The following is a 20,591-nucleotide window of genomic DNA, read 5'->3' as shown; positions in this document are numbered from 1 at the left end:
CGCACGCAATTCGAAAAGCTCTTCTCTGCTTCTGTGAGAACCCAGGAGGCGTAGGCCACCAGTCTCAGCTTGCCGTGTCGCTCCTGGAGTAAAACTGCACGCAAGCCGTCCCCAGTAGTTGCTACCTCCAAACTAAAGTCCTGGGGCTAGAACCTCCACTTTTTTTGCCTGCTTAACGCCCACTTAATGCCCATTTAACCACTAAAATGACTTATAATGCCCAGATATCACCCATTTTGGCACAAACTGGAAACTGACGGGCTTTTTTAGGAGACTTATCGGCGAGCGTTATTTTCCCCATGGGCTTAACGGCGAGCAAAAATATTACTGCCCGCCCACTTTTTTGGGGTGGAATCAACAGAATGGGTGATTTCAACGCCCATATTATCAGTCAGCGTTACTTTCCTCACAGACTTAACGGCGAGATTCAATAATAACGCACGGCAACTGTTTTTTGTTGTAAAGAGCATATTTATCCAAACTAGCGGCCATGGAGATCACCACCTTGCACACATATCGCCCAGAATATCGCATGCTCAAAAAGCCGCCCACAAAAATTGGAACTAACCAGGACGAACGCCAGTGGGGTGGCTGGCATTTGTTAAATTCCACTCTTACGTGAGGAGCTCATATCGGAAAGATTTGCCTGAAAGACCGCTGATGTGAGTGACAATGCTGACACACTGCTGTGTGTGTGCAGCTCAGACATCAGTGGTGCCCATCACCTTGGTGCCAATTAAAGTTTATCTTGATTGATGTTAAGTTGTATTGAACCCTTTCACAGTAAGGAATCACCAGTATATAACGGTCCAGCTATCTGAGACAATGCGCAACAAGGTTATGTTCAATAACAAAAGTTTTATATCAACATTGGTCTGAAATCATAAGTAACACAGCCAATAACACCCAACCCCCACCCACATCCCACTTTTTCCACCATTGACATAAATCACATGGTCAACATGTCCAACAACACAGAATACAAAGGCAAAGCAGGAGCATGGTCCCCAGCCCCTATACATTGCAACAAATTGCATACACCCAGATGGAGATATAACACAGCCACCACCTGCGCACATGTGCCTCCTTTTCCTTCCCCCCTCTCTTTCTTCTCCCCACCTCTATCCCTTCCCCTCCTCATTCCACGGTGCCTGACCGAGGAACTCCTCAGGCAGTGCCTCATTGGGGGGGATGAAGGCAGATGCATTGGTTGGATGGGTACGGGAGTGGGGGGTGCCGAGGGGGCAACATTCTCTGATGCAGAAGCAGGATCTTGGTCCTTGCTCTCATCTGTCGTTCGCAGTGGTGGTGCGGAACCTAGGAGTGGAGTGCCGCGCCGTGGGACCACTGGAGGGGGGCTGTGGAAGCAGTGTTCCTGGCTATCGCATCCAGGGACTCCGCCATTCATGGAATGTATTCGGACATGGTGGCCAGGTGTCGGGATATGCCCCCCAATGCATTGATGAGCTGGTCACCAATGTCTACAGTCCTCCTAGACAACAAAACCATCTCTTTGCTGTCATGTCACGCTCGTGGAACTGCTGCGTCCACGAGGCCTCCACGGGGTCAGCTGACATCCTGGGGATAAATGGCATGCCCTGTGGATAGGTGCTTGGGGCCGGCACCTCCAGAGTGGAGGCGGGAATGACTGGTGGACCACTAGATGGCCTGGGATGCATGGGTTCTAGAGCATGCTGATGCAGGTTCTTCGAAGTCCGCGCTCTCATCCATCGAGAACAGACCCAGCAAATTGACGGGCGACAATCGGAGCTCCTCAGCACGAGATGTAGTAGGATCATCCGCTGACTCCTGCCCCGCGCCCCAACCTTCTGGCCTCTGTGGCCTTGCCTGGGGCCATGCTGCTGGCTGAGCTGCAAGACACAAATGAGGTTGTTGGAGGAGAGGGGGGTGCTAGGGTGACCAGGTGAGTCCAGCGCTACACACAGCATTTGCACGACAAAAGCATCACTGCTCTCAAAATCATCGCAGACATCACATTTCATGACCATCAACACATTGTGCATTGCAATGATTTTCATTAGGCCAGCATTATTTCTATGATACTTTTAGAAATCATTTATCATATATGATTGGTTGGATATGAGTTGGTGTGGCATCTATTGACTTTACATCACGCAATGGTGTAAGCTTTACTCACGTGGCATCACTTCAGGGTCTGCAGATGTGTCCGTGGCTGTCCGCTGGTGCTTCCCCACGAGTCCTAGCACTCACTCCTCCATGTCAGTGATGTTGCTGGGGACTGGTGGCCCCCCACCTGTTCGCCTTTGCATGGATCTCATCATCGATAGCTTCTTCTGTAAAAGTAACAGGACGACATGGCATGAGATCATTGCATGATATCATTGCTAGGTACTGTCACAGAGACAGCTACAACACATAACTGACAGATGTAATCATGATTATTATGATTATTATCATTCTTTACCTAAAGATGTGACCGCAGGCTTTGAGTAAAACCATCCCGGTCAAAGTGCAAGACCTCACATCTGCTGATAGTCACTCATGACTGTTACAAATCAAATTATATAAATACATAAATACATGTAAATCAATGTAATACTTGCGGATTCCACAAGGTTGTGCCATCGTTTGCGGCATTGGTTGCCCTCACGCACTTCGTTGGTCGCTGACGAGACCACCTCTGTTATCTCGGTCCGTATCCTCTGGTAGGCCTTTATGGTAGGCTTCCCACGCCCTCCCTGTGTCAAATCACCCCAATGTGACTTGACCTCCTGCAGGAGGGAGGCATTTGCCTCGTCCGAGAACCTCCTGGCTCTTTTGCGGCCTCCAATGTGCTCCTCTCCCACCTCACTCCTCTCTCCACAGCGTGCTGTGATGTCTCCTCCTCTCCCTCCATTATAGGGAAAATTTGGTCAAATATGTGGCTGTTAACAGCTAATTTTTGTTTCCCTACTTGCCGTGAAGCTCTAAAGTCTCCCTCCTTCCTCCCAAAGCAGCCACACCACACCCTGTCACGCCTTCAGTCCCTCTGAGCTCCCTCTCTTCTGCTCATGTCATAGTGACCCTTGACCTCCTGAATCGCAGGAATTGAGCATTGCCATGCTGTTGCTAAGGACGGCCACACTTTACGGCAGAAGGTCACAAAAATTCAACGCTACCGCCCATTTGATATCGCTCACGGTAACGCCCATTTTCACAAATGTAAACTAGGTGTTTTGAGAATGGGCGCGAAGCCGGCGATCTGCAAACCCCTTTTTCCCACCCACACTGAAAACAACGCCCATTTTTGGCCGATAAACTCAAAAGTGGAGGTTCTAACCCCTGGTCCCCATTTATTGCTCCCAACTGTAACACCTCCTTTAACCGGGTGAAAGTTTCCTGACAACTCTCACTCCATTCCCATTCTACTCCTTTCCTAAGAAGCCTCAACAAAGGAACTGCTATGGCTGAATATCTTTTGATAAACTCCCTGCAATAACCCATTATTCCCAGGCAAGACCTTACTCCAGACACTTCCTTAGGAACGGGTAGTTCCTGGACTGTCTTTCGCTTAGCTCCATCTATGGCTCTCTCTCCTGCTCTAATGGTGAAACCTAGAAACTGCACCTCCTCTTGACCTATTTGAGTTTTCTTTGGATTTACCAAAACCTGCTTCTTTCAACAAATGCAGTAATTCACTCAATAATGGTCCATAGTCCTCCGCACTTTCGGAGAATAACAACAAGTCGTCCACATATTGGACCAACCGATTCAGCTGACTAAAACCTTTTAGTGCCTCGGCTATACTTTGGTGAAAGATTGAGGGATTGTTGTCAAACCCTCGTGGAAAACATGTCCATCTGTACTGCTGACCCTTAAAGGTAAAGGCAAATTGATACTGGTCCTCCTGTCTCAGGGGAATGGACCAAAACCCGTTTGAAATGTCCAACACGGTAAAAGTTGTTGCAGCCACAGCGATACTCCCTATCAAATCCGCTACCATCGCTACAGTGGGCACACAGGCTGGAATATTTTTGTTCGGGACTCGGTAATCTCCTGTGGCCCTCCATGAGTTATCGGGCTTCTTTACTGGCCATAGGCATGAGTTTACATGTGTGGCTATGGTCCTCAACACATCTAGATCGTCCAGGGAATTTATAGCAGTTTCCAAATCCCTTTCTGCTTCCCGGGGAAAATTAAACTGTTTCTGGGGCCATGTCATCAGATCCCTGTCTATCTTCATCTCTAACCCAGTTACTCTCCCGCAATCATGCTTCTGCATTGCAAATGCATCCATATTCTCCCATACATACCCTTGACACCTGGCCGGAATGTTAGCGACTAATCTTTCCAAGTCATAACTCCTTTTTGGCTTCATCATGCAGGTGCTGCCTTTGTTTGTACTGTCCCTGGGAATCACTACAATCTCTCCCATCCTATCTGCATCAACTGCCCCCCATAAACAATTGTTCTTCATATCCACTATGGCGTGGTGTGCCAACATGTAGTCGGCCCCGAGAACTCCCAAACCGGGCTGTTCCCATTTCATTAAAATGCATTCCCACTTTGTTATGTTAGGTCCTAACTCTATGGTTAAGGGTTTCGACACTGCCCTAGCCTACTCATTACCCGTAAAACCCGTCAGTGTAAATGGGACTCTGCTCGACCAGTGGGGAAGTGGTCGGATTCGGTGAGTGAACAACCGTGTTAGAGGCTCCTGTATCTACTAAATACCTTCCCCTCACTGTTTCCACCTTCACATCCACACATGGTCTGCCCCACTCATTCATCATAGATGAGTGGACACAGCCATGCTGGCTGGGCGTAACGTCAAAGTGGGGATGCCGACGCATTGAGTCCCTTTTCTCCCACTGCAGCATCCAGCTTTCCTCCACCCGTGCCCATAACCTGCTGTAATGCGGCCACTAAAACCTGTACTGGGTCATCGACTACCTTCCTTTGGCCCTTTTCTGCCTCAGTACCCTCGTATCCTGCCTTTCCTCCTCTCGAGAGTCTACAATCCTTGCTCCAGTGTCCCAACTTCCCACAGTTAATACACCCTCTGGATCGACCCGCATTACCTCCCTCTTGTCTCCATTCTCTCTTTGTCCTAACCTCTCCTTTTACTTCATGCACTTTCCCTTTTAGTTTCTCCTCCTCCCCTTGTCTGGACGTAAAAGCTAGAGTTAACCTTCTCAACACCCCTGCCTCTGTATTCTGGAGGTCGTCTGGGTCAAACCATGCTTCGACCTTTGCTCTGAGCCATGACAAACTGCTAGCCATTACGGTTCTCAGCCAATGGTTTCTGGCTTCCCCTATTAAATCTGCCCGAATCAGATTTCTTCCAGTGGCCCTTAAATAAGTCGGCCACAGTCTATGCAAATGTATCGGGTGATTCATTTACTTGCTGCCTAGTCTGTTGTACCTGCCAGAACAGACTACCTGACTACCCTAATGCTACCATGATTTCCTCCTTTAAGCTTTGTGAGGTTCCTCTCCCTAACTTGGTGGCTGTTGACAAACTCTGATATAGCTTCTCTTCCAGGGAGCACAGTGTTAACTTCACTATCTCCTCCTCGCTGCAGTTATTGATACCCCTATCTGCTCTATGTTGGCAAAATGAATGGAGGCATCCCCTCCTTGCTTTAACTTTACTATACCCATCAGCATTTCCTGCAGCTGAAGCGGCGTGTATGGGATCACATAGTCACTCTGTAATGGTGCCGGACCACCATTTGGTGGGGGTGGGGCAAATTTCTGCTATCTCAAGGGACACATCGGTTTCAGGGGTCATGGTGCCTCGGGAGCCGACCGATGCTCGCTATACTTGGGCCCATCTTCTGACTCTTTCCTCTCTGGATCCCAAACTTCCTCGCCTCCTCCTGCTACCATGAGACAAGCCATCCCTTTGGCCCCGTCTAAATCTGCCGTTAACTGGCGGATCTTTTCTTTACAAGGTCCGTGATCTGCCCTCTTGTAACCCTATTTCTGCGCTGCCTGATATGCTATCTTCAGCTTTCTTAGCTGTTCTTCTGCCTCTTTGGCTCTTTCTAAGTGCCTTTCACTTTGTCCATTTCCAGCGCCTCTGACTGAGAAATTTCTCCTGACTATCTTGGTCTCCCCTGAGACCACCTCGCAGTGACCTGCGGTTACTGTTACTCAGGCTTCCCTTTGTGGCTACCCTAGTCGACCCGAGATTACTCCAGCCTGTCCGAGACTGTTTCTCTCCTCGGCCATCCTAGCTGCCCTTGAGATTATCCCTGGCCTCCCTGAGACCCCTTCGCAGACTACCCACAACTACTTCTGGCTTTTCTCGGTGACTACCCTAGTCAACCCAAGATTACTCCAGCCTCCCCAAGACTGTTTCCCTCCTTCTCTGGTTTCCCTAGATACCCTTGAGATTCCTTTCTATGACTATCTTAGCCGACCTGAGACTTAACCAAGCCTCCCTAGGGTTTCTTGCCCTTGATTTGTGTCTGTGATCCTATTCCAAAAGCCGAGGTCCTGCCACGGTCGCCATTTTCTGTAGGGTGTTTGTTTTACACCTTACCTTGATTCCTCGGGAATTACAGCAAAGGACTACACATGACGTAAAGTTTAGGCTTAACCTAACTGTCAGTTTTATTATGCAAAAACTAACAAAAAATTACCGAACAAGATTTCTGAGAGAATTGACCGAAGACATACAATCACCCGTCCAGTTAGTTGCTGTAATCGTAGATGGAAGGTTCGTGGTCGTTGGTTCTGTGACCAGTTGTTCCTCTTCAATGTTCCCTTTTATGGTCATTCTCTTCTCTTCCGATTCTTCCATGTTCATTCTGTTCCTTTTCATTCGCTCTGAGCTACTTCCAGCTCATGTATATATATCCATTTTATGAATAAATGTCTCATTGAGCTGAGGTTTCCGTTAATGCGTCTGGATCGGTTTCATTGTTTGTGGTGATCTGTTTGACTGGCTGCGGTGATGGGTTTGGACATCCACAATTTGCACACAGAGTCAACAGGGCAAAAGATAACTCCTTAACGCACGCCTTGTGGGATCCTTTGTCCTGGTTTCTTGTAGACTTGTAGTCTTTAGAGCGAAAGGTGGGCGCTGGAGAAACTGGAGTGCATCATCACCCCCGGTAACCAAATTTTAATTTGAACCAGTTGACTGTCCAAAGTTAAATTTTTTTTAATTGTGTCGGTTTTAGTGCCCCCCCCCTCTTTAACCAGGGGGCACGTGATTTATTTGATTATTTGATTTACAGATGCAAGTTAAAATAGTTGTAGTCTCTAGAAGTAACTGTTTTTCCCCCTGCAGCCAATCAATCCAGGGGCTCCTCGGTGAGATTGTATCAATCCCTTTGTTTTGATGCATAAACAGGTCTGCTCTTGACCGCAGAGACTGTTTTTAATTGGTGATGAGTCACCATCTGCCCCAAGCTGGCACCTTTTCCTCCCTTGCCCAGTCAGTCCCAAAAGCTTGTTTAAACAATTTTTAGTTTGTGGCCTCTTCCTATGCCTTTTGTGAAAGTGTGTAAATCTTACAGACCCCTGAATCACTGTGATTCACCGTGAGCCCCAATTCACCGTGATTCACCGTGGGCGTGATTCACCGTGGGCCCCGATTCACCATGAGCCCCAATTCACCACGAACCCCGATTCACCGCGATTCACCTTGAGCCTCAATTCACCGCGAGCCTTGATTCATCACAATTCACCGTGAACCTCAATTCACCATGAGCCCCGATTTACTGTGAGCCCTAATTCATCATGAGCCCCGATTCACCACAATCACTGCAAGCCATGATTCCCCATGATTAACCATGAACCTTAATTCACCGTGAGTCCTGATTCACCATCAGCCCCGATTTACCAGGAGCCCCGACTCACTGTGAAGCTCAATTAACCACCAGCCCCGATTCTCCATGATGCCCGATTCACCGTAATTCACTGTGATTCACCGTAATTCACTGTGAGCCCCAATTCACCCTGAGCCCCAATTCACCCTGAGCCCTGATTCACCATGAGCCATGAATCAGGGCTCACGGTGAATTGGGGCTCGTGGTGAATCTTGGATCATGGTGTATCACAGTGCATCGTGATTCATGGTGAATCGGGGCTCGCGGCGAATCGGGGCTCGTGGCGAATCGGGGCTCACAGTGAAACAGTGCATCAGGGCTCACAGTAAATCGCGGTGAATCGGGATTGCGTAGACGCCCTGATTCACCGTGAGCCCCGATCCACGGTGAACCCCAATTCACTACGAGCCTCGATTCACCATGAGCCCCGATTCTCCGAGCCCTGATTCACCGCTAGCCCTGAATCACTGTGATTCACCGTGAGCCCTGATTTACCGTGAGCCCTGATTCATTGCGAGCCCTGATTCAATATGAGCCCGATTCACCATGAGCCCTGATTCGCCAAAATTCACCGTGAACGCTGATTCACCGTCAGCCCCGATTCACCATGATTCACCGCGAGCCCCGATTCACCATAAGCCCCGATTCACCATGATTCACCATGAGGCTGAATCATGGTGATTCACCGTGAGCCCCAATTCACTGCAAGCCCCAATTCACAATGAGCTCTGATTCACTACAATTCACTGCAGACTCTGATTCAGCGCACGCCCCAATTTACCACAGTTCACCGTGAGCCCTGATTCACAGTGATACACTGTGAGCCTCGATTCAATATGAGCCTTGATTCACCGTGAACCCCGATTCACCGTGAGCCCGAATCACCATGATTCACCGTGAGCCTGATTCACTGTGAGCCCTGATTCACCATGAGTCCTGATTCACTTTAAGCCCCGATTCACCGTGACCCCTGATTCATTGTGAGCGTCGATTCACCGTGAGCCTCAATTCACTGTGAATCATCACGAGCCTTGATTCACCATGAGCCCCAATTTACCACAATTCACCGTGAGTCCAATTCACCCCGATTCACCATGAGATCGCTTCTCCGTGATTCATCGTGAGCCTCGATTCATCATGAGCCATGGTTCACCATGAGCCTTGATTCACAATGGTTGGCCATGAGCCCTGATTCAACTGTGAGCCACAATTGACCACATTTCACCATGAACCCCGATATCACGTGATCCTGTTTCACCCTGTTTCAGCATGAGCCCTGATTCACCACAATTCATCGCAGGCCCCGATTCACCGTCATTCACCATGAGGCCCAATTCATGTGAGCCACGATTCACTGTGATTCACTGTGAGCCTCGATTCACCACAATTCACAATAAGTCATGGTTCATCGTGAGTCCTGATTCACTGTGAGCCCCGATTCACCGTGATTCATCATGAGCCATAATTCACCGCAAACCCTGATTCACCATGAGTCACGATGCGCTGTGATACACCATGATTCAAGATTCACTGTGAGCTCCGATTCACCGTGACCCCTGATTCATTGCAAACCCCAATTCACCACGAGCCCCACTTCACCATGAGCCCCAATTCACTGTAAGCCCTGATTTACCCTGAACCCTGATTCTCTACGAACCCCGATTCACCACAATTCACCATGAGCCCTGAAACTCCGTGAACACAGATTCACTGTGATTCTCCGTGAGACCCGATTTACCGCGAGCCCCGATTCACCGTGAGTCCTGACTCACCTTGATTCACCATGAGCCGTGATTCACCATGAGCCCTGATTTGCCATCAGCCCTGATTCACTGTGAGCCCTGATTCACCATAAGCCCCAATTCACCACAATTCACCGTGAGCCCCAATTCACCATGAGCTCCAATTCACCACAATTGACCATGAGCCCTGATTCACCACAACTCACCGCAAGCCACAATTCACCACAATACATAGCGAGCCCCGATTCACCGCGAGCCCCGATTCACCACGATTCACTATGAGTCCTGATTCACCGTGAGTCCTGATTCACCGTGAGCCCGATTCACCACAATTCACTGCGACCCCCAATTTACCACAATTCACCGTGAGCCCTGCTCACCCCGGTTCACTGTGAGACAGCTTCACCATGATTCACCATGTACCCCGATTCACCGTAAGTCCCGATTCACCATGAGCCGTGATTCAGAGTGAGCCCTGATTTCCTGTGAGCCCAATTCACCCTGTTTCAGCATGATCCCAGATTCACCATGAGCCCCGATTCACCACATTCATCATGAACCCTGATTCACTCTGATTCACCATGAGCCCTGATTCACCATGAGCCCTGATTCATCGTGAACCCCAATTCACCACAATTAACCATGAGCCCCAATTCACCACAATTCACTGTGATCCCCAATTCACCATGAGCCCCGATTCACCACAATTCACTGCGAGTCACAATTCACCACACTTCACCACGGGTCATGATTCACCGCGGGTCCTGATTCACCGCGGGTCCTGATTCACCGCGAATCATCGTGAGTCCCAATTTACCGTGAGCTTTGATTCACTGCAAGCCACAATTCACCACATTTCACAATGAGCCCCGATTCACCATAATTCACCGTGAACCCTGATTCACCATGATTCTTCACGAACCCCGATTCACCATGAACCCCAATTCACCGTGAACCCCGATTCATTGTGAGCTCCGATTCAATGTGAACCTCGATTCACCATGAGCCCCAATTCAACATGAGCCCTGATTCTCCGTGAGCCCCAATTCACTGTGATTGAATGTGAGCCCAGGTTCACCATGGGCTCTGATTCCCCGTGATCCTGATTCACCTCAATTCACCGTTAGCCCCAAATCTCTGAGAGCACAAATTCATCGTGATTCACCGTGATCCCCGATTCACCGTGAGCCCCGGTTCACCGTGAGCCCCAATTTACCGTGATTAATCGCGAGCCTCAATTCATCGCGAGCCCCGATTCAGCGTGATCTCGATTCACCATGATTCACCACAAGCTCCTATTCACCGCGAGCACCAATTCACCGCAAGCCTTGATTCATCGTGAGCCTTGATTCACCATGAGCTTCGATTAACAATGAGCCCCGATTCACTGCGACCCCCAATTCACCGCAAGCCTCAATTTACTACAATTCACCGCAAGCCTCGATTCAATATGAGCTTCAATTCACCATGAGCCACGATTCACCATGAGCCCTGATTCACCTGTGAACCCAATTCATTTTGAGCCTCAATTCACCGTAAACCCGGATTCATCATGAGCCTCAATTCATCGTCATTCACCATGTGCCCCGATTCACCGTGATTCACCGTGAGTCCCGATTCACTGTGAGCCCTGATTCACCGCAAGCCACAATTCACCACATTTCACCATGAGCCCCTATTCACCATAATTCACCATGAGCCCTGATTCACCATGAGCCCTGATTCACCTGTGAACCCCAATTCATTTTGAGCCTCAATTCATCGTGAGCCCCGATTCATCATGAGCCTCAATTTATCGTCATTCACCATGTGCCTGATTCACCAAAATTCAGCGGGAGCCCCGATTCACCACAGGTCCTGATTCATCGCGAGCCCCAATTCACCACAAGCCCCGATTCACTGCGATTCATCGTGAATCCCAATTCACTGTGAGCCCTGATTCACGGCAAGCCACAATTCACCACATTTCACCATGGTCCTCTATTCACCATAATTCAACGTGAGCCCTGATTCACCATGAACCTCGATTCACCATGAGTCCCAATTCACCATGAGCCCCAATTCACCGTGAGCCCTGATTCGCTGTGAGCTCCGATTTAAACATGAACCCCAATTCACCATGAGCCCCAATTCAACACGAGCCCTGATTCTCCATGAGCCTCGATTCACCATGATTGAACGTGAGCCCAGGTTCACCATGGGCTCTGATTCCCCGTGACCCCGATTCACCTCAATTCCGAATCTCCACGAGCACCGATTTACCGTGATTCACTGTGAGCCCCGATTCACCATGAGCCCCAATTCACCGTGATTAACCGCGAGCCTCAATTCATTGCGAGCCCTGATTCAGCATGATCCCGCTTCACCATGAGCTCCTATTCATCGTGAACACCATTTCACCATGAGCCTTGATTCACCATGAGCCTTGATTCACCATGATCCTCAATTAACCATGAGCCCTGATTCACCGCAAGCCCCAATTTACTACAAGTCACCGCAAGCCTCGATTCAATATGAGCTTCAATTTACCGTGAGCCACAATTCACCGTGAGCCCTGATTCACCTGTGAGCCCCGATTCATTTTGAGCCTCAATTCACCGTGAGCCCTGATTCATCATGAGCCTCAATTCACCGTCATTCACCATGTGCCCCGATTCACCATGATTCATCATGAGCCCGATTCACCAAAATTCACCGCAACCCCCAATTTACCACAATTCACCATGAGCCCTGTTCACCCCAATTCACTGTGAGACCGCTTCACTGTGATTTACCGTGTGCCCCGATTCACCGTAAGACCCAATTCACCATGAGCCATGATTCAGCGTGAGCCCCGATTTCTTGTGAGCTTAATTCACCCTGTTTCAGCATGAGCCCAGATTCACCACGAGCCCCGATTTACCACATTCATCATGGACCCTGATTCACCCCGATTCACTGTGAGCCCTGATTCACCATGATTCATGGTGAGCCCCAATTTAACGTGAGCCTCGAATCATCACAATTCACCCTGAGCCCCAATTAACCACAAGCCACAATTCACTACATTTCACCGCGAGTCCCGATTCTCCGTGATTCACTGTAAACCCCGATTTCCTATGAGCCTGATCACCCTGTTTCAGCATGAGCCCTGATTCACCACACAACCCGATTCACCATGATTCACCATGAGTCCCGATTCACTGCGAGCCCCAATTTGCCACGGGCCCCGAAACACTACAATTCACCGTGAGCACCGATTCACTGCGATTCACCGTGGGACCGATTCACCGCAATTCACCATGAGCCCCGATTCTCCATGAGTCCAGATTCATCGTCATTCACCATGAGACCAATTCACCGCAATTCACCATGAGCCTGATTCTCCATGAGTCCCGATTCACGATGATCCAGATTCACCGTGCACCCCGATTCATAGTGAGCCCCAATTCAACAAAATTCACCATGAACCCTGATTCACCGCAATTCACCATGAACCCAAATCACCATGAACTCCGACTCACAGGAGCCCCAATTCGACAAAATTCACTGTGAGCCCGATTCACCGTCATTCCTCGTGAGACTGATTCACCGTGATTCAACCGTGAGCCCTGATTTTCTGGAAGCCCCAACTCACCGTCATTTAGCATGAGCCCGATTCACCATGAGCCCCAATTCAACGTGAGCCCTGATTCGCTGGGAGTCCCGATTCACTCTGAGTCCCACTTCAGCATGATCCCTGATTCACCGTCAACCCTGATTCACTGTCAGCCCCAATTCATTGAGGTCTGATTCACCATGAGCCCCGATTCAACGTGAGCCCCAATTCACCATGAGCCCTTAAATCACTTTGAGCCCCAATTCACTTTGAGCCCCGATTTACTGTGACCCCTATTCACCATGATCCCCGATTCACCTAGAGCCCCGATTCACTGCGAGCTCCGATTAACCGCAACCCCCAATTCGCCGCAAGGCCTGATTGACCGTGAGCCCCATTTCACTGTGAGCACTGATTCACCATGATTGACCGTGAGCATGATTCACCTTGAGCCCCGATTCAATGTGAGCCCCAATTCACCGCAAGCGAATCACCATGAGCTACTATTCACCATGAGCCCATAATCACCGTGATTCACCACGAGCCCGATTCACCGTGAACACCAATTCACAGTGAGTCCCGATTCACCGTGAGTCCTGAGTCACCGTGATTTACCATGAGCCCTGATTCACTTTGAGCCCCATTTTACCATGATTCACCGCGAGCCCCGATTCACCATGAGCCTTGAGTCACCATGAGCCCCGATTCACCATGAGCCCCGATTCACTGTGAGCACTGATTCACCATGATTGACCGCGAGCCACGACTCACGTGAGTGCTGATTCACCATGAGCCCAAATTCGCCATGAGCGCTGATTCACCGTGAGCCCTAATTCACCGTGAGCTCCGATTCACCATGAGCCATGATTCACCATGAGCCATAAGTCACCGTGATTTACTGCGAGCAACACTTCACTGTGATTCACTGGAAGCCCAATTCACCGTGAACCCCAATTCACTGTGAGCCCCAATTCACCGTTAGCCCCAATTCACCATGAGCCCCAATTCACCATGAGCCCCAATTCACCATGAGCCCCAATTCACCATCACCGTGAACCCTGATTCACTATCTGATTCACCACGATTCACCATGAGCCCGATTCTCCATGAGCCCCGATTCACCGTGGGCCAGATTCACCGTGAGTCGTGATTCACCGTGAGCCCCAATTCAACAAAATTCACCGTAAGCCCCGATTCACCATGATTCACCATGGGCCCAAATCACTGTGAACCCTGATACACGCTGAGCCCCAATTCAACAAAATTCACTGTGAGCCCAATTCATTATCATTCACCGTGAGACTGATTCACCGTGATTCAACCATGAGCCCCGATTTTTCGCGAGCCCCAATTCACCATCATTCAGCATGAGCCCGATTCACTATGAGCCCCGATTCGCTGGGAGCCCCGATTCACTTTGAGCCCCGCTTCAACATGATCCCTGATTCACCATCAGCCCTGATTCACCTTGAGTCCCGCTTAGCTTTGAGCCCCGATTCACCGTCAGCCCTGAGTCTCCTTGCGCCCCAATTGACTGCGAGCCTAAATTCATCATGAGCCTCGATTCACCGTGAGCGCTGATTCACTGTGATTGACCGTGTGTCCCATTCACCGTAAGCCCTGTTCACCATGAGCACTGATTCACCGTGAGCCCCAATTCACCACGTGCTCCAATTCACTGTGAGGCCTTATTCATCGTGAGCCGCGATTCACCGTGATTCACCATGAGTCCTGATTCACCACGAGTCCTGATTCACAGTCAGACCCGATTCACCATGAGCCCCGATTCAACACGAGCCCTGATTCTCCCGAGCCCCAATTCACCGTGATTACCATGAGCCCAGGTTCACCGCGGGCTCTGATTCCCCATGACCCCAACTCACCACAATTCACCATTAGCCCCGAATATCGGCAAGTACCGATTCACCATGATTCACTGTGATCCCAATAAACCATGATTCGCCGTGATCCCCGATTCACCGCGAGCCCCAATTCACTGTGATCCTGAATCATCATAAGCCCTTAACTCACTTTGAGCCCCAATTCACTGTGAGCCCCAATTCACCTTGAGCCCCGATTCACTGCAAGCTCCGATTAACCACAACCCCCAGTTGCCGTGAGGCCTGATTGACCATGAGCTCCGATTCACCATGAACCACGATTCATCATGAGCCCTGAGTCACCGTGATTCCCTATGAGCAACGCTTCACTGTGATTCACCACGAGCCTGATTCACCGTGAACCATGATTCACAGCGAACTCCGATTCACCATGGGCCCTGATTCACCATGAGCGCAGATTCACTTTGAGGCCCGATTCACCATGAACCCCAATTCACTGTGAGCCCCGATTCATCGTCTGTCCCAATTCACCACGAGCTCTGATGCACTATGAACCCCGATTCACCGTGAGTCCCAATTCACCATGAGCATAATTCACCATTATTCACTACGAGCTCTGATTCACCGCGAGCCCTGATTCACTGTAAGCCCCTATTCACCATGAATCACCGTCCCGCTTCACCGTGAGCCCCGATTCACTGTGAGTCCCGATTCACCATGATTCACCATGAGTCTCAATTCACCATGAGCCCCGATTCACCATGAACCCCGAATCACCATGAACCCCGATTCACCATGATTCACCACGAGCCCCGATTCACCATGAGCCCAATTCAGCATGATTCACCGCGAGCTCCAATTCACCATGAGCCCTGATTCACTGTGTCCTGATTCACCACGATTCACCACGAGCCCCGATTCACCATGAGCCCCAATTCACCATGAGCTCCAATACACAGAGTCCTGATTCACCATGAGTCCCAATTCACCATGAGCCCCAAATCACCATGAACCCCGATTCACCATGATTCATCATGAGCCCAGATTCACAATGAGCCCAATTCACCATTATACAATGTGAGCACCGATTCACCACGAGCCCTGATTCATTGTGAGCCCTGATTCACCCTGATTCACCACGAGTCCCGATTCACCATGAGCCCTGATTCACCATGGGCCCCGATTCACCGTGATTCACCACAAGCCCAGATTCACCGCAAGCCCCCATTCACTTTGAGCCCCATGCATCATAATTCACCGTGAGCCCCAATTCACCATGAGCCCCGATTCACTGTGATTCACCGTGAGCCCCGATTCACCACGAGCCTTGATTGACCATGAGCCCCAATTCAATATGATTCACAGCGTATTTGTCCCTACCTGTCTGGATAACAGCAGCTTGGGAGACACTTCGGGGCTGAAATCTTTCACCGCTGACAAAATAGGACAAAATGTGCAAGACTCAGCACAGCTAGATGGCCTTGCACATAGCCAGCATGTATTAGGGAATTACTGGTGTGCTATAACCTTTGGATATGCACTTGTTGAGTGAGGCCCTACCAATGGCAAAATTTACCCAAATCTTACTTTACCTGTGCTTCAGCCACTTTTATGTGACTTTATAATTATGATCCACAAAACATTAAACCTAAGTTTTACTAGAACATAAAATGCTGGTCAAAGGATAAGAAAGGCCTTTATTTTCTGTATTTTTTTAAACTCCTGTTTATATTATATGGAGAGTAGTAGATGTCTGGCAGTGATTACAAAGCAGTTATCTGACTGGAGCATTCAAATGATACTTGATTGAGCAGTACAAAGCTTTCACTTGAACCCAGAGATGAGCTTATAACATAACCTAGACCATAACAGCAGACGAATGACATTCCTTTGTGTGTTATTTAATATTCAGCCCTGTCCCAGTGGCAGTACGCTTGCCTCTTAGCGAAGTAGTCGTGGATTCAAGCCCCATCCAGAGACGAGCTCATTCTGTCACTCACACTTCATCGTAGGACTGAGGGTGTGCTGCACTGTCAGAGATGCCATCTTTCGGAAGAGATTTTAAAATGAGCCCGCCTGCCCTCTCAAGTAGATGTAAAAGATCCCATGTGCTGGAACCTCCACTTTTGTGCTTATCTCCCAAAAATGGGCATTATTTCCGGTGTGGACATTATTATGTCTGTGATGTACTTATGAATGACTCCATGAGACAATGTGTTGTACTCAAACTGTACTGACCTTGGTCCTTTATTCCAAACTCCAGAGTGAGGCAGCCGCATGGTGGCTCCCTTTTTATACAGCCCCTGCCACCAGGGCAGGACAGGAAACCCGGTCTCCACCAGTTGCACCCTCTAGTGGTGCTAGCATGTATATACACAGTGTAAACCATATTGATCATACATCAGGTAAACAAGTCTCCATCTTATGCAACAATACAGTGAATACACAGAGAGTATATCGATAGTCCCGCCCCCCGCCCCGGCCACCCCACAGCAAGATCATGCAGCTGACCCGTTACATAAAGGGGGGATGACGCATCAGGGGAGGGCAGCAGCAGCCAAGTCCATGGCACCGTGGGTGGCTCTGCTGCACAGGAGGGCAGAAAAAAGAGTGGGAGAGCTATAGTGATAGGGGATTCTATTGTAAGGGGAATAAATAGACGTTTCTGCAGCCGCAACCGAGACTCCAGGATGGTATGTTGCCTCCCTGGTGCAAGGGTCAAGGATGTCTCGGAGTGGGTGCAGGACATTTTGAAGGGGGAGGGTAAGCAGCCAGTTGTCGTAGTGCATATAGGTACCAACAATATAGGTAAAAAACGGGATAAGATCCTACAAGACGAATTTAGGGAGCTAGGAGCTAAATTAAAAAGTAGATCCTCAAAAGTAGTAATCTCAGGATTGCTACCAGTGCCACGTGCTAGTCAGAGTAGGAATCACAGGATAGCTAAGAAGAATACATGGTTGAGGAGTGGTGAAGAACCGAGAGATTCAAATTCCTGGGACATTAGAACCAGTTCTGCGGGAGGTGGGACCAGTACAAACTGGACAGTCTGCAGCTGGGCAGGACTGGAACCAATGTCCGAGGCAGAGTGTTTGCTAGTGCTGTTGGGGAGGGGTTAAACTAATATGGCAGGGAATGGGAACCTATGCAGGGAGACAGAGGGATTTAGAATGAGGGCAGAAGCAAAAGATAGAAAGAAGAAAAGTAACAGTGGAGGGCAGAGAAACCCAAGGCAAAAAGAACAAAGGGCCACATTATAGCAAAATGCTAAAGGGGCAAAGGGTGTTAAAAAGACAAGCCTGAAAGCTCTGTGCCTCAATGCGAGGAGTATTCGGAATAAGGTGGACGAATTAACTGCGCAGATAGCAGTTAACGATATGATGTAATTGGCATCACGGAGACATGGCTCCAGGGTGACCAAGGCTGGGAACTCAACATCCAGGGGTATTCAACATTTAGGAAGGATGGACAGAAAGGAAAAGGAGGTGGGCTGGCATTACTGGTTAAAGAGGAAATTATTGCAATAGTAAGGAAGGACATCAGCTTGGATGATGTGGAATCTGCATGGATGGAGCTGCGGAATACCAAAGGGCAGAAAATGCTAGTGGGAGTTGGGTACAGACCACTAAACAGTAGTAGTGAGGTTGGGGACAGCATCAAACAAGAAATTAGGGATGTGTGCAATAAAGGTACAGCAGTTATCATGGGCGACTTCAATCTACATATTGACTGTGCTAACCAAACTGGTAGCAATGCGGTGGAGGAGGATTTCCTGGAGTGTATTAGACATGGTTTTCTAGACCAATATGTCGAGCAACCAACTAGAGAGCTGGCCATCCTAGACTGGGTGATGTGTAATGAGAAAGGACTAATTAAAAATCTTGTTGTGCGAGGCCCCTTGGGGAAGAGTGACCATAATATGGTAGAATTCTTTATTAAGATGGAGAGTGACACAGTTAATTCAGAGACTAGGATCCTGAACTTGGGAAAGGTAACTTCGATGGTATGAGACGTGAATTGGCTAGAATAGGCTGGCGAGTGATACTTAAAGGGTTGACGGTGGATAGGCAATGGCAAACATTTAAAGATCATATGGATGAACTTCAACAATTGTACATCCCTGTCTGGAGTAAAAATAAAATGGGGAAGGTGGCTCAACCGTGGCTAACAAGGGAAATTAAGGATAGTGTTAAATTAAAGGAAGAGGTATATAAATTGGCCAGAAAAAGCAGCAAACCTGAGGACTGGGAGAATTTTGTAATACAGCAGAGGAGGACAAGAGGTTTAATTAGGAGGGGAAAAATAGAGTATGAGAGGAAGCTTGCTGGGAACATAAAAACTGACTGCAAAAGCTTCTATAGTTATGTGAAGAGAAAAAGATTAGTGAAAACAAATGTAGGTCCCTTGCAGTCAGATTCAGGTGAATTTATAATGTGGAACGAAGAAATGGCAGACCAGTTAAACAAATACTTTGGTTCTGTTTTCACGAAGGAAGACACAAATAACTTTCCAGAAATACTACGGGACCGAGGGTCTAGTGAGAAGGGGGAACTGAAGGATATCCTTATAAAGCAGGAAATTGTGTTAGGGAAATTGATGGGATTGAAGGCTGATAAATCCCCAGGGCCTGATAGTCTGAATCCCAGAGTACTTAGGGAAGTGGCCATAGAAATAGTGGATGCATTGGTGATCATTTTCCAACAGTCTATCGACTCTGGATCAGTTCCTATGGACTGGAGGGTAGCTAACGTAACACCACTGTTTACAAAAGGAGGGAGAGAGAAAATGGGTAATTATAGATCAGTTAGCCTGACATCAGTAGTGGGGAAAATGTTGGAATCAATTATTAAAAATGAAATAGCATTTGGAAAGCAGTGACGGGATCGGTCCAAGGCAGCATGTATTTATGAAAGGGAAATCATGCTTGACAAATCTTCTGGAATTTTTTGATGATGTAACTGGTAGAGTGGACAAGGAAGAACCAGTGAATGTGGTGTATTTGGACTTTCAAAAGGCTTTTGACAAGGTCCCACACAAGAGATTGGTGTGCAAAATTAAATCACATGGTATTGGGGGTAATGTACTGATGTGGATAGAGAACTGGTTGGCAGACAGGAAGCAGATAGTCAGGATATACGGATCTTTTTCAGAATGGCAGGCAGTGACTAGTGGGGTGCCGCAGGGCTCAAGTGCTGGGACCCCAGCTATTTACAATATACATTAGTGATTTAGATGAAGGAATTGAATGTAATGTCTCCAAGTTTGCAGATGACACTAAACTGGGTGGTGTGTGAGTTGTGAGGAGGACGCTAAGAGGCTGCAGGGGGACTTGGACAGATTAGATGGGTGGGCAAATGCATGGCAGATGCAGTATAATGTGGATAAATGTGAGGTTATCCACTTTGGAGGCAAAAACACGAAGGCCGAATATTATCTGAATGGCGGCAGATTAGGAAAAGGTGAGGTGCAACGAGACCTGGGTGTCATGGTTCATCAGTCATTGAAAGCTGGCATGCAGGTACAGCAGGCGGTGAAGAAGGCAAATGGTATGTTGGCCTTCATAACTAGGGGATTTGAGTATAGGAGCAGGGAGGTCTTACTGCAGTTGTACAGGGCCTTGGTGAGG

The sequence above is a fragment of the Pristiophorus japonicus genome, chromosome 1, assembly GCF_044704955.1.
Source record: "Pristiophorus japonicus isolate sPriJap1 chromosome 1, sPriJap1.hap1, whole genome shotgun sequence".
NCBI classification, from domain to species: domain Eukaryota; kingdom Metazoa; phylum Chordata; class Chondrichthyes; family Pristiophoridae; genus Pristiophorus; species Pristiophorus japonicus.
The sequence above is the reverse complement of the archived record's forward strand: the minus strand, read 5'-3'. Positions refer to the sequence as shown.